General features: G+C 48.3%; 1 long non-coding RNA gene across 2 annotated transcripts; it reads left to right on the top strand.

Moving 5' to 3' along the window:
* The first annotated feature begins 11,757 nt into the window (after positions 1-11,757).
* LOC129380762 (uncharacterized) lies at positions 11,758-15,132 on the top strand. 2 transcript variants are annotated; one of them, XR_011895076.1, is made up of 2 exons: positions 11,758-13,162; positions 13,272-15,132. It is a non-coding gene; the product is annotated as an uncharacterized lncRNA (long non-coding RNA). The 2 variants fall into 2 exon arrangements; XR_011895075.1 differs by having other exon boundaries at positions 13,230-15,132.
* Positions 15,133-15,994: the final 862 nt, after the last annotated feature.

The following is a 15,994-nucleotide window of genomic DNA, read 5'->3' as shown; positions in this document are numbered from 1 at the left end:
CAGCTGCCGGATACTCTTATTATATTGCGATAGCAATTATATGGACACTCTAGGCGCATTCCTGCCGTCGCCGTCGCCCTCATGTTCCGCATAATGTCCAAGAAGTGCGATAACATCGTGACCCCGCGCCGCATGCTGTATGTGCGAGTGAAAGCGTGTGGGGGGTGGGGGGAATGGGTGAGCCGACGATAGTGGCTCAGTCTTCTGTGCGCAAGGGAGAAAGTGAGGAGCAAGCGAGCTGCATTCCGTCGCACGCGATACATCGGGGGGAGTGGATGGAATTAGGGCAGGATCTAGGATTCTGTGAATCTGTGATTGCGCAACATGTTTATTTGCCTTGTTTGACGCATTATATACCGTGACTTTTTCTTAGATACGTAGATTTATTGGAGACTTACTTATACGTATGTGTAAATATCTTGTCGCGAGGTTTTGTGTATACGTGCAGTGAACTTCGTTTCCAGTGGCACTTTTTTGCCCTTTATCAAGCTGTATCTTCGCATTTGTATATTCCATTGCATCTTCGCATTTCTAATGTACGAGGGCGAGTCAAATGAAAGTGAGCCTACCCACGCCGCGCAATTATGGTTCTGTTCATTATCTGCAAGGCCTGCGCGTAGCACACAGGCATCTCTCATTTACAAAGGTGTCACGCAGTGTGAGGATAAATGTTCTTTAATGCGCTCATACACTGGGTTGAACATGGTTGCGTGAGGTAATGGACGCTCCAAAAGTTGAGCAGCGTGGTGCCGTGAGGTTTTTGACAGCTGAAAGTGTTTCCCAAAAAGAAATTAGTCACCGTATGGCTGCCGTGTGCATTGAACATTGCATTTCATTGGCCACTGTGAAGCGTTAGAACAAACGGTTCAAAGAAGGTCGTGAAAGTTGCAAAGACGATCCCAGACCGGACCGAAGCCGTTGTGCAATCACTCCTAACAAAAGTGCAAGGTTGATGAGCTGATGACACAAGAACGGAGGATAAGCATCGATGAACTGGCAGAGCGTGTGAACATCAGTCGTGGTTAGGTTCACCGTCGCCATTCACGCCATAATTCATGAACATCTCGGTTATCGGCTCTTGTGTGCGCAATGGATGCTCAAGATTCTGAACCACCGCCAGAATACGGAGAAGTTCGGCGCTGCCTTTACTCATCTGATCCGGTATCACAATAAGGGTGACGATTTCTTGTCTGCAATTGTGATCGAAAACGAACCATCATGCCACTACTACGAGCCTGAAACACGACGGCACAGCTTACAATGGAAACATTCAAATTCACCTTCCCCAAAGAAAGAAAAGGCCGTCATTTCCGCCAGAAAGGTGTTGTTGACTTTTATTTTTCGATCGTCAGGGGCCATTACTGATAGAATTTGTTAAATCTTGAGAGACTATCAATTGTTTCCGATATTGTGAAACGCCGGATCGGCTGCGTATCGCAATCAAGAACAAACTACGTGCAGAATTGACGAATGGGGTCATCTTGTTCCACGACAGTGGCCGTTCCCACGTCGCTGATGTTGTTAATACAAAACTGGCAAAGTTCAAACGGGAAACGCAGCAACATCCGCCATACAGCTCAGACCTGTCGCCTTGCGACTTCCACATTTTGGGGCAACCGAAAAAACAGCTCAAGGGAACTAGATTCGTCTCGGACGATGTCGTAAAAGTCAGTTGCAGACGTTTTGAAGCAACAACCCAAGGAGCTTTATGAGACGGGAATTGCGCGACTCTTTAGTCAATGGGACAAATGTCTAAATGCTCATGGGGGCTACTTTTAATTAAAGTACCCCGTTTGTTATATATTCGCATTGGCTCACTTTCATTTGACTCGACCTCGTATATTCTGCAGAACTCCTGCTTTTTATACGTGGTCTCTGTTGCGACTATAATTTCGGTGCAATTACTCACGATACACGACCGGTGACAGCTGCTGCTGCGTAATACATTGGAACAAATGGCAGCGTCATTGAAATTTTTCACTGGCCGTTGCATATGTACAAGAATGTAGACAAGGATCTTGGATGACAAAATGTCATTCACATATTTGTCCTGAACTTGTTCATTTCATGGCCTTTACATTTTTCCTATCAGCGGCATGCACTGCTTTGCTGGCTTCGAACTGATGTAGTTCTAAAGTTCGTGTGATATTTTCTTTACTTATTAAATAGACAAATACATGGAAGCATTGACATCACTTATGTTGGGCACAATTTTTGGCACATACGAGTGTATTCTTTTATGAAAAAATATATTTTACTTGTATTGACAGTGCGTAGCGTTCATCAATTCGTTTGCAGCATCTTTGGCAATGGCAATGCAGTTATTATTCGTGTATTTGATCCCTAGGCAAATTGTTTAAGAGGAAGCTTTAACTCGGGCCCAACTCTGACGCGGCCTATTCAGATACATGTAAAACGCAGAAACGCTTTTCTGAGATAACTCCTGAATCGCTTTTAATGAAATTTGTTGCATTTGAGAGAGTATGTTAAATTCTAGTGTCCGTTGGAAGCGGAATTTCGATTTAGGGCCTGAACTTTGTTTAAAATATTTTGAAAAATTCGAAAAAAGTAGAAGCACGAAGTTTAAATATTAATAGCTCTGCATCAAGAACAGATATCGCGGTTCTGTAAACGGCATCCGTTACACCATTCAAAGCGGACAAATTCGATATGTCAATTTGTATCTTACGTGAATTGGTTATGTTATGTACAAGGGTTCTGCAAAAGCCGTATTTCCATAATACTTAATTTTTTGAGACTCATGTGTAACATATCAATTTTGTCCGCTGTAAATGTACTATTATGTGCAATTCACATAATTGTGATATCAATTTTCATTGCTGATTTACAGAGTTGTAAACTGAATTGTTTCGTTTTCTGAAAATTTTCGATTTTTGCCACTTTTCAATAAAATATTGACGACCTAAATCGAGAATTCGAAGCAAACAGTCACTAGTATTTAAGTTTTTCTTTTAAATGCAACAAACCTCGTCAAATTTGGTGCAGTGGTTGCCAAGAAAAAAGAATTCTCCTACATTTATTTAGATAGGAGCATCCGACCTAATGTTTCCTCTTAAGGAGGAGGTCCACCTGCAACGTGAGCCCCCCCCTCCGAACGAAATTTCTGGCTACGCCACTGAGGACAAGTGCTCAATACTAGAACGCTAAATGCTTATCAAAATTTTTTTTCCCTTCAGTTGCATATAGCTTGGCTGTTCGGGAAATATTCAGTAACCGAGTAAGGCCACTTTGCAGCTAATGCCCATTAGATGCGGCGTGTATCCTTGTATCAAATGTCGCACCAGTAATATGTTCAGATTCAGCAAGACAAACGTAGAAGCATTGAGGAAAAGCATTTTTTCTTTCTGTGTGCCCAAGAGACTTGTGCATTGAAAAAAGTAATTTTCTGCGGGCTGTATGGTGCAACTACTGCAGAATTTCCTCCTCGGAATTCCATGTGTTGCATGTAAGACTCGACCACAGCCACCCGAAGTGAGCGGACGTGCCGTCGGCGCTCTCCGGACCCCGAAATCTGCCCGAAGAGAACGTACGTGCCGTCGGCGCGCACTCCGAACCGATCCGACGTGAGCTTTGGCCGTCGCCCCCTGCCCGGGCCTCCCGAGGCGCGAGCTTTGCCCGTCGCCCCCCGCCCGGGCCTCCCGATGTGCCGTGCGCTGTGTGTGCCAGTCACCACGGAATACGCACGAATCCCCTCCGTTTGCGCCGCTGCCGACCGCTAAACCTTCATCCGAACTTTTTTGGACCGTATCGATGTCGGAAAGTCTGCTCCTGGCCAGCCGCCGCACTGGGTCTTGCCTCGCTAGAGGCTAGGCCAATCACTAGTAGCGCACCCACCCCCAACAGCCATGGAGGTGCAATCGCAGGGCGAAGACCTCGACCCGACAACGTTCAGACCCAGTGAGTGGACCACGATACTCCGCGCGTACAAGGGAGGCAAACCAAGCCCGGAAACGCTGGTTGTGCCTCCTCATGCAGCCCCTGTTCCAGATAAGCCTGCCGCGCCCGCTGTCGGTGCTCCGGCCGACACTGCCCCTGCGACCTTCAAGCCGACATACCGTGCTCAACAACAACAGCTGCGCGTGACGCACGCAATCGCATTGCGAAGTAAGCAACTTGCTTCACTCCCTCCCGGCACTATAAGGGTAGTCTTCCGACCAAGAGGAGGCCTCGCTTTGAACGGAGCCATGGCGCAGCCACTCATGAAAGCTCTGCGAGTCACCGCCGCTGACCGGGACCTAGGAGAGTTTCACCTCCGGATTCACCCGACGAATAACACCTTTACGGTCGCTACACCTCACGAGTCAACGGCCCTTCACCTCGTCCAAATCAAGGAAGTGATCCTTCAAGAAACCAGTTACCCCGTCGCCGCCTACATCGCACCGCCGCCCGCTGCTGCGCGCGGAGTCATCTCGCAAGCCTACTGGGCGGAAACACCGGAAGAGATGCTACAAGACCTCCAGACTCGCAACCCGGAAGCTGATATCATCGCAGCCCGCAGAATGGGTAGGACCCTTTCCATATTGATTACATTTGCGCATGGCCCAGTCCCTCACACCATACGCTACATGAGTGTAGTGCATAGATGCACGGCGTACAAGGGAAGTCCAGACGCGTGCACAAACTCGTCGACCGGGCCACAGACACGACGTGTGCCCCCACCCCAAGAGTGGTCTCTGCCCGCGGTGCGGGGACAAGCATGAGCTGCAAGATGTTCCCTCCTGCATCCCGATCTGCATTCTCTGTGGGGGGCAGCACCTCACGGGCACCGGCTCGTGCGAGGCAAGAAATACCGCCACCAAACGACTTAGCCCACCGCCCCAGAAGTCAAAGTTCCCTACCAAGAAGGACTTTCCCCCGCTTAGCACGACCCTCCCGTCTACCTCTACATGGGCTTCCAAGGTTGCCAAGACGAACATCATGACTTCCCAGGACTCGGACGTGAAGGCTCTGCGGGATGAGGTAAGGCAGCTCAAGGCAGCCCTCTCTACCTCCACCCCTGCTCTACCCCCCACTCCACCATCCCCATCTTCCTCATCCAACCCGTCCGACCAACCTCCTCAGAAAAAGAGGAGGCCTGATGAGAGCCCAGTCCAACCTATAGACCTGGAAGCCAAATTTCAGGACCTCGCCCAAAACCTAGAATCCAAGTTCACAGAGCGCATTACTGCGCAGGTCACTGCACAGTGCCAGACTACGATTGAAGCTACCATTACCGGTATAATAGATAGGGTCATATCTAGCATCATGGCCAAGGTTGAGGAGCGTTTAGCTAACCTTATATCTGGACTGTCAGCGGCCTCTCCTCCCGCAGTCCCGCCTTCTGCACTCCTCCTTCGCCCCGCCACCCTTCAACATGGCTCCTCCGAGGCACCATAATTCCTTACAAATTATTCAATGGAATTGCAGGGGCTTTCGGCGAAAGCGCGACCCTCTGCAGCAGATTATCGCCAATTCTTTGTCCCCACCAGACATTATCGCTATCCAGGATGCCAATGTTTGCAGGCAACTGCCAGGATACGCTGTTATCCCCTCTGACTCCACTGATCTTCCTCGGGTGGTTACATACGTCTGTAACACCTTGCATTACGCGGAGCACGACGTTACCTCTCCTATTGCTCACACCTTCATCGAAATTTTACCCCACACCCCTGCACAATCTCCCCTGTTCATGCTTAACTGCTATCTTCTCCCACGACAGCCGATTCACCTACTTGCTCCACTCCTCAAATCCGTAACCCAAATGGCCGGATCAAACCCCCTACTGGTTGCCGGTGACTTTAACTGCGCTCACGTGGACTGGGGCTATCGACGCACCAACCACAGAGGCACAGTTTTATACAATAATACGCTATTACTTCACCTGACCATCTTTAATGATTTCAGCCTACCTACGCGGGTTGGTAACAGTGTTACTGCCGATACTAGCCCAGACCTCACGCTTGGTAGAAACTTGGCTCACCTACAGTGGGAAAGAACGCAAGCCACACTAGGCAGCGACCACCACCTGATTCGCATAGCGGTGAACTATCGCCGACCTCAGCGCAAATTTACCGCTAGGCACACTAATTGGGATCAGCTCCGTAAATTTAGGCAAGCGCAGCCAGCACAGGGCCCCTTCGACCTAGACACCTGGACTACTCAGTTACAGAAAGACATTCGCCAACATACCCAAACGCTCGATACTACCCCAGACACCCCCGTTATCGACAGTAAGCTCGCCCACCTTCTTGAAGCTCAAGAGAACATAACGCGAAGGTGGAGAACTCAAAAGCACAACAGGAAACTAAAACTCAAACTCACCCAGCTTCAATCCCAAATAGAACAACATAGTGCCACTCTTTGCAAAGCTAACTGGGCTCAGGTTTGTGACGGCCTCCGAGGCAATCTCTCCACAACCCGTGCTTGGCACCTGTTACGCCATATGCTCGATCCCACGCAATCTAAAACTCAGACGCGTCTTAGCATTCGCCGCATCACTCATAATCATCGGCAGGACACCGACGCCTTCCTCGCGCAGGTGAAATGCACCTATACCACCCCAGGTCCTCCTTGCAAACATCCCGAGTACACGGGCTCACCCCAACCACAGCTTGACGCTCCTATTACAGAATCTGAATTTCGCGCAGCCCTATTGAAATTGCGCAATACCACACCCGGGGAAGATCAAATTACGAATGCTGCCATCCGAAATCTTGATGATGTCTCCATATCTCACCTTGTTACCTACTTTAACGAGTGCTGGGAGGCAGGTACCCTCCCTGCCTCCTGGAAGCATGGAAAAATTATATTTATCCCAAAACCTCACAAGCCCATCACCCTCGAGAACATCCGCCCCATTTCTCTTACATCTTGCCTCGGCAAGACCTTTGAGCACATAATCCTTGCCCGACTGACAACGTACATGGAAGAAAATCACCTTTTCCCCCACAGTATGGTCGGCTTTCGTGCGCATCTATCTGCGCAGGATGCCCTACTTCAAATTACGCACAATGTGCTTGATGATACCATCCCCCATCTTACTAAAGCCATCCTGGCGGTTGACCTCATTAAGGCATTTGACAGAATTCGACACGCTGCCATCTTACGGGAACTGCAGGAACTACAGGTAGGCCCTAAGACCTACAACTACGTTCGCGCCTTCCTCTCTGGTCGCACTGCCTCCTCGCACATTGATCAGCTCAGCACACCCTCTTATACACTCGGTGAATTTGGAACCCCGCAGGGCGCGGTCCTCTCCCCCCTTTTATTTAACATTGCTCTCATCCCCTTAGCCCCGGCCACGGCGGCCGCATTTCGATGGGGGCGAAATGCGAAAACACCCGTGTACTTAGATTTAAGTGCACGTTAAAGAACTCCAGGTGGTCGAAATTTCCGGAGTCCTCCACTACGGCGTGCCTCATAATCAGAAAGTGGTTTTGGCACGTAAAACCCCATAATTAATTAAATTATTATCCCCTTAGCCCAGAAGCTCAATCTCATCCCACACCTAAAACATACTCTGTACGCTGATGATATTACCGCATGGACCACTCATGGCTCAGACGGGGAACTTGAGGAAACTCTACAATTAGCAGTCGACACGATCTCCGCTCACGTATCATCTATCGGACTCGCATGTTCCCCCTCTAAGTCCGCGCTCCTCCTAATTAGACCAAAATCTGCCGCTAACTCACCCATCCAAATCACTTTACAAGGATCCCCTATCCCCATCACTCCCACCCTGCGCATCCTTGGCCTCTACCTGCAGGATTCCGGACGCAATGACCATACCCTTAAAACACTGAAGGCCTCCACGCAATCAGTGTTGCAGCTTCTACGCCGCGTATCTTCCCTGCACAAGGGTCTAGACGAAGCAGACAACATGAAAGTTGTACATGCTTTTACGCTTAGCCGCATTCTGTACGCCACTCCATATCTCAAGCTGAACTGCACGGAAACCGAGCGCGTGAACGCCATGATCCGCCTTGCAACTAAGGCAGCCCTCAACCTGCCTCGCAGCACTAGCACAGCCAAACTCCTTGCACTAGGCATGCATAACACGCTTCCTGAACTAGTTGAGGCGCACCTTCAGACGCAGTATTTAAGACTTGCCGCGAGCGCCACTGGCCGCCATATCCTCGCCTCCCTTCGCATCAACATACCCGCTAATCAGTCAACCCTTATAGCCATTCCTCGACACATTTATACACCCCTTGTAGTGAAACCCCTTCCTCGAAACGTCCATCCCCAATATCACATCTCTCGCCGCGTAGCTCGCGCAAATGTCCTCCACAAGTATTACGGACAAGTCGAGAAAGCCATCTGGGTGGACGCCGCATGTACAACGCATGAAGCTGTAGCAGTTGCTTACAACCCAACCTTACCCCGACCCCTAACTCACCATCTTCCCTCGGGCTCTACACCTGAGGAAGCAGAGGAGACCGCCATCGCCTTAGCCCTTGCCCTTTCGGATGCTGAATACATCTTTAGCGATTCAAAGACTGCTTTGTCCAACTTTGCCAGAGGCAGAATTCACAGCCCTGCCTGGAATTTGTTGAACATCCCCACCCAGAATTTACCACGCAGGGTTGAGCTCCGGTGGGTGCCGGCTCACTCTGGGAACCCCGGAAACGAGGCTGCCGATAAATTGGCCCGAGGTTTAATTTGCCGGGCTCAGGACAGCCTCGATCCGGGTTTCGCGAGGGAGCGGGTACACAGCTTTGCGGAGCTCACGCAAATACCCCGTTTGGACCGTCGGACTTACCCTCCTCCCCACCCCTCCCTGACGCACTCCCAACAGATCCTCTGGAGACGCCTCCAGACCCGCTCTCTCCCATCCCCTCAGCTGCTATCCCACTACTGTGGCATCTCCCCTACATGCTCCCTATGCGGAGACCCTCACGCCACACTCTCCCACATCCTTTTTGGCTGCCCTGCCGATCCTCCCCCGCAGGGACAGCCCGCCATCTCAAGCTGGGAGGACTGGGAGGTCCTGCTCTCGTCGACGGACCCGACATCGCAGGTTACTGCGGTGGCTCGGGCTGCCGACGTCATGAACAAAAGGAGCATGAACGTTTCGACGTAGTGCGGGACCGTGCGGTGGTCCAGGGACCCAGAGGAGTCCAAACTCACTTGCTATGAATAAAGTTTTTCTGTCTGTCTGTCTGTCCATGTAAGGAGCACTTGAATGAATTTACCGCAGAGCCGTCTTTTTGTACACTAGAGAGAACCCACATCAGGCACGTATCCAGGATTTTCTTTCGGGGGGCGCTCAACCCCCAAGTTAACTTTTCTATGCAAATTAGGGGCATAGTATGAACGTTAATAATTCCTGCCCCTCGCTCTAAAGGCGCGTAAACCCGCAAAACAGAAATGAAATAAGGAGCATCTCACTAGTATGCCTGTGATGTACACCTCTGCTTTACTTGGCAAACCAGGAAGCACATCAAATAGACTCTCGCAGGAAAGAAATGCTGGAATGACACAGCCAAGAAGAAGTAAACAAGCGAAAGCGTAAAGTGAAGATTTCTAGTAGTGTTTTTCTAATGAGCTCTGGAGGAATTATAGTGAAAGATATATTTGCTGAACAATCACAGTTCTTTTGGGTCCCTCGTTTACTGCTCTATCATCAGGGTGTCTACCAACCGGGAAAACCGGGAATTCTCAGGGATTTTGAATAGTCTGGAAAAACTCGGGGAAAACTCGGGAAATTTGTGCCTCTATCAGGGAAAATTAGCTGTAATTTTATTGAAAGGGTCGAAAGTCGCTGTAGTGCTGGCTCGAGTAACAGACAGGAATCGTAAAGAATCGTCTTTGACGCCCTGTCGTAGGCTGGAGGATTTGCCAGTGTACAGTCAACGACCGACTTTCCGGATTCCCGATAACTTGGACGGCTTCGCGGCACCACCACACCTTCCTTTTCAGTGATAATGGTAAGCTTCCAGTGAGGAGCTGACAATGTCTGCCGTATGCGATCCAAGCCATTTTTATTCTTCTATGAATTTTCTTCTCGTGATCAGGGATCCCTGTGATTAGTAAACGCACTCCTTCACAGACTAGAGGCTGACTGGCTATCCTGAACTCTTGCTCCCTTGCCCGGCTATTCACAGGGTGTCTACCAACTGGGAAAACTGGGAAAACCGGGAATTCTCAGGGATATTGAGTAGTCTGGAAAAAGTCAGGGAAAACTCAGGGAATTTGTGCTTCTATCAGGGAAAATTAGCTGTAATTTTATTGAAAGGGAACGAAAGTCGCGGTAATGCTGGCTCGAGTAACAGATAGGAATCGTAACGAATCGTCTTTGATGCCCCATCGTCGGCTGGAGGAGTTGCCAGTGCACAGTGAATGACCGACTTTACGGACGGCTTCGCGGTACCACCACGTACCCCATAGAGTCAATGTGTTAGAACGTCTGAAATTTCGGACGCAAGAACTCTTCGCCCTCCGATTTTCCGGACGTTTTGCCGTGACCGCGGGTCCGAAACTGCATTAACCAAAGCCACCATCGCTGCCATTTTGATTACCTCGCCGCCTCGAACCGGCGCTCTAGCACGCAGATACGCTGGCAGCCGTAGCAACCACTGGGGCAACGCTAGGCCTAGCTGCTTCGACGTTCGCTATGAAGCTTCTTGCTGTTGGGTGCCGTGTTTTTTATTGAAAGAATTCGCTGCTGTCAGCAATGGCACGGACTCTGCCTTTGTGGTCCTCGCGATTGGCTTACAAGCTTGGAAAGCACGGTGCGTTGCATAATGCCGGTTCCCGAGAGTCAGCTTCGCCTCTGTACAGAAATGTTACTTGGTGAAGCATACGCAAAAGTATTGCAGTGAAGCATAACAAGCGTGGAAAGGAGCTATTGCCACGGAACACAGTATGTATTCCTTAATTATACACGCGTGCACCCGGTATTGCCTGTCACAGTACGAGCATCGATATACTTAATACGTGTACCTGCAGGCCTTCAGAGCGTTTTCGAATGTGCCTGTGGCGGTTTGAGCCCCTAAGGGCAGTAAATGACATGCATTTATTTTTTCCAACTGGCCGATTTTTCGAAGCTTAATAGTCGCTCAGCCCCGGGTCCTGACGGAATTACGAATAGGCTTCTGCGTAATCTTGATAAGTCCATCGCTAAGTTAACGGAGGAGGTCAATCTCCTCTGGACAGAAGGCCGCGTGCCGGAGGCCTGGAGGACCGCTTCGGTGGTAAGCCGGGCAGGGCACTCGCCAAGGAGAACTTGCGTCCCATCTCCCTTACCTCTTGTGTGGGGAAGGTGATGGGGCATGTGGTTTGTAACAGGGTTACTCGGCATATCGAGGATGACGAGCTCTTTCCACATAACATGGTAGGCTTCCGGCCGGGTCTGTCCATCCAGGATGTGATGCTCCTGATTTATAGGTAAATTATCGACCGAGAAACCCGAGATGTTCGGAGAATATTGGCCCTTGACCTCGCCAAGGCCTTTGATACAATTTCACATAAGTTCATCCTGGAGGCGGTCGAGAGCATGGGGCTGGGACCAAAATTCCACGCCAATGTTCGCGGCTTCCACCGGGACCGCAAAGCAACCATAAAGATCGGTCAATTACAATCGAGGACCTTTACCTTGGGTGCGAGGGGCACGCCGCAGGGAGCGGTCATTTCGCCTCTCTTGCTCAACATAACCATGAAAGGCCTTTCGGAGCGTCTTTCCACTATAGCCAATACTAACCACGCCGTATATGCGGACGTTATACACCCTCAAGGGAAAGGCCGTATCTGCTGTGCCCGGGGCACAGCAGACGAAAGGTGCCCGAAATGTCTACGTTCACCCATGACGTCACGTCCGCTATAACCCATGATGTCACATCCGCTCATTTCCATGGCGGCCGTCCTACGGAGCCGGCTGCGCTGCGAAACGGTCCGTATTCCGTGCCCACTTAGAGCGTGAGTAATTCATCTTTCCACGCTATATGCGTGTAATAAAGGATTGGGGCTGTGAGCAGTTTGATGCGTTACCATTAGGTACCTTGTGCGCATATTTTGCCTCCTGGCCGCGTCAAATTGCAGCCGGCATGTGGAATGGGCCGTGGCATCTTATATGGAGCTGCTCATGTGAGTGGTATTGCCTCCGTCAGGATCGTCAGTGCGTGCACAGAACCATTCAGTAGTCTGGTTCAGGGGAGGATGCGCGAAAGAACGAGGACGTAAGAAAACACTGGCATGACGAGCTGTTCCGTCAGATCGCGTTACATCGCGCTTTTTTTCTAAGACCATCTCGCTCGAGCGAGAGGATCTTAGAACAGCATTACTACTGCTTTTTTACAGCTTTGCTGCGGCTCATTTAATCATCACATGCATTCTTTTAATAATACAAATGACATCACTGCGCGGAAGAGCGTCTCTTGAAGTTTCCAAACAAGAGCCAATGCCGCCGTGCCTGCTGCATGCACGCTTGCCTTTCCTAACGCAGTTAAGACGCGGCACTAGCTCTGCTACTGCGTGATACAGGGTCACTGTGATAAGAAAATTAAAAAGAACAAACGAAATTAAGGCAGAAAATGTCAAACGTTGCCAAGCGTGATAAACGGACCTGCCTCGCTGGATGAGTTGAAGAAATCGGCGTCCTGAAGTCAGCTTCGCCGCAGTAGACTAGTGTTACGCGGTAAAGCATGTCAGAACTGAAGAGTGACCGCTTTCACCGACATAAATAATATGTGTTCCTTAATGATGCACGCGTGCACCTGCCGTCTCTTGTTACATTACGCGCGCCGAGGCGCCTAAGTGTACTGGCCGGCCTTCAGCGCTATTTCGGACGTGGCTGTGATGCTTTGAAACGTTGGTTTGTCGACCTCGTAATTAAGCCAGTTAATGTTTACACGGCCATTTTTTTTCTGAGCTGTTGATTTCTTCCATAATAGCTACGTAATTTCGTAGTTTCCTGTTCAACTGCTTTGGTCATATGCGAGTCAAGGTGTTCTCTTTAGCCGAGCGCAGTTTTCGAAAGCGAAACGACGCTTTTGCATCAGCATATAGTGCCGTCGCCCATTTACAACACAGTCAATCAATGTAATTTTGTATGTCACTGGGAAACCGCCGGACGCAGGGAACTCACTCGCATGCGGGGAACTGCATAACTAGCCACGGGATTACCGTGCCTCTTGGGAAGCTGCTTTGCATCAAAGGCCAGGTACCCTTGCTATGATTCACCGCAACATATTTTGTATGTCTAACCGCATAACATATTTGTATTGCAGTGAAGCTAACCTTACGGAACCGAATTTCGCAACGCTTTTTAGACTCCTGCATCTCTACCAGCCACTACCAAACGCTTGTCGGTACGTCTCTTGGCAAAGGTCCAGGTAAATCTCCCCTGTTGGGAGTTGGGGGGACTCACGTATATGAAAACTGCCAAGGAAAGCAGTTGCCCTGATGAAGGCACGCTCCCCTGTCGAAACATTTGCACCAGCCTGTTCGACCACCGTTATCACCGCAACATATTTGTGTGTTGCGGTGAAGCATGCCGATATTGGGAAAGATTTACGTGAATCTGGAATGTATGGTTTCTGTCAGCGACTAACCTAATGTTCTACTCTCATCAAAGCAGATTTTCGTGGCAGGATGCATGATGTCTTGAGAACTTTTGTTGGCTAAAGCCATACATGCAAGGTTAGCTCTTGTCACAATAATACGCTTTACCGCAATACACAAGAGGCCCTGCTGCAGGACACGCCCGCCGTAGTTAGCCAAAACCTTATGTGATGGTTCACTGCAAAACACCTCCTGTATTGCGGTGAATCGTAATAAAGCGCATTTGTCAGTTTAGAATGTAAAGACCCTTGCCCTTCGCTTTTGTAATAATATGACTCAGTTTAATGAGAACATGTATTCACTGCTAAAAACATCCACATTGAAATGGAGATATGAACACTGATGGCAGCCTGTGTGATGTTTTATCCCTTTACTTTTTTGTGTACCTGTCACGCTGCCATTATTAAATTTTCCTGTACTTTGTTAGGTGCTGACGTACATAACATTACATCACAAAGAGCCACTGTGTAATTAGTGTTCAAGGACCAGCGTGATGGCTTTACTCAAGAAAGATTTGGGTTATGTTGTTGTGAAGGTTTTTTTTAGAGGTAGCTTTCTGAGAAGAAATCAGATGTCAGGAAATAGATCTCAGTGGCACAGTAATCTTGGCTGCCTTTTGCTCAAACGTGCCCTAGACATAACTGAGTGATTTGCACTTGCAACTGGACAGCAGCCGTAGCTTGGGAGACCCAGTGATATGGCATATGTTATCAAACTAGGTGACACATAGCATTACCAGTCCGAATAGAGACCTGTTTAAATGTTTGTCACCTTTAAGACCTAGATTTTCGACCATGAATTCAGAAAAATTTGTAGCACATTTAGAACCTAGATTTTAAATGCTGTATAAGTTGGCTTGTTCACTGCAGCTGTGCTCGGCTTCTGTCCAAACGGGAGTGCACTTCTGCACAGCTTATTAGGGAATATTCTTATTTACATACCATCTTTTTATTTATCTCGCCTACAATCACAATCAAATGTTTATGGCACATGAATGTGCTGTGCATGAATCTAACTTACAATGCCATGTTCAACAGCACAGTGCATGTAGCTTGTGTTGGTTCATTCAAGCTAAGCATTGCTACAGCCTTTAACTGTAGGTATCATGGTATGAGAGCAGAGAAATGGATATGCAAAGACAGTTGGGCACATTGAGACAATATCTTTGTTGTGTGTGGAAAGGTGACAGATATACCATATGGGGAGAACGCATGCACTTTCATATTTTCTCGCGCACAAAAAAAAGCCGGAGGAATAAGGTTTCTTCACTGTGCCATAGAAACTATATGTTTGCTCTCAAAGGTAATTCTGATTCATTGGATATGTTCCTGTGCTGTGTTTATTTTCTGGAGTGTGCTTTAGTTTTTGCACGTTAATGTTTCAAACTCGTTTTTATTTTCACAGACTGAACATCCCACGTCTTGGTTTGACTTCCTGGTACAGGATACTTGCACTTAGCATGGAGTGATGAAGCAGAGCAGTGTACTTTTATTAAAGTGCAGATTTTAGCAGTATAACAGCAGTTCACTAAAAAACATATGTGCTGAAAATAAAGTGTTCTTACCCACATTCCTCGTTGTCTATTTATTTATTTATTTATTAATACTGTCAACCCTCATAGAGGGTCATAACAGAGAGGACAATACAATTACATAAATCAAATATGGACAATGTCAATGTACGTAAAGTTGCTTAACACTTGTCAATTCACAGTTAATAAGATGTTCACTTGAATGCTGTTCAGCACACTTCTGACATTTATCAAAATACGTACAATGAATATCAAGTCGCACATATCACTTGGCACTTCAAAACAATCGAAAACTCCCATAAATATGCCTCAGCAGCATTTTCAAAGTCGGTGACATCTTTTAGGCTAACAATAGCGTTTGGCAATTGGTTTCACATTTCTATCGCATCCAGGAAAAATGAGTATCGATATGTATCACTGTTGGTATGGTCCGGCTTTATGACGTAGTCGTGGTTAGTTCGCGGGTATCTTTTGCCTGGAGCATGTAGATATTTGAGCTTATCAATCTTAAGTTGATCCTGCATTATTTGATAAAGCACCTTCAGCCTATATTTTTTCCTACGTACCTCAAGAAGATCGAAGCTGCAACGCTGTAACATAAGCGTGACCGATTCCTTCCTTTGGTATGTCGAACAAATGAAACGCGCCGCCAGACTCTGTATCCTTTCCAACTTCCTCTTAAGCGTCACTTGATGGGGACTCCAAACAACGCTGAATATTCTAGTATCATCCTAATGAAGGCGGTGTATGCAATAAGTTTTACATTACGCGATGCACGTTCCAGTTTTTTTTTCTAAGAAAATATAACTTTTGATAGGCAGTCATGCAGACGTTATCTATATGTTGGTTCCATGTCAATCTTGCTCATATTCCTGTATTCTCTTCAGCAAAACCACTTAT

Source organism: Dermacentor andersoni, chromosome 1, assembly GCF_023375885.2.
Source record: "Dermacentor andersoni chromosome 1, qqDerAnde1_hic_scaffold, whole genome shotgun sequence".
Classification (NCBI taxonomy): domain Eukaryota; kingdom Metazoa; phylum Arthropoda; class Arachnida; order Ixodida; family Ixodidae; genus Dermacentor; species Dermacentor andersoni.
This window is presented reverse-complemented; position numbering and strand designations above follow the sequence as displayed.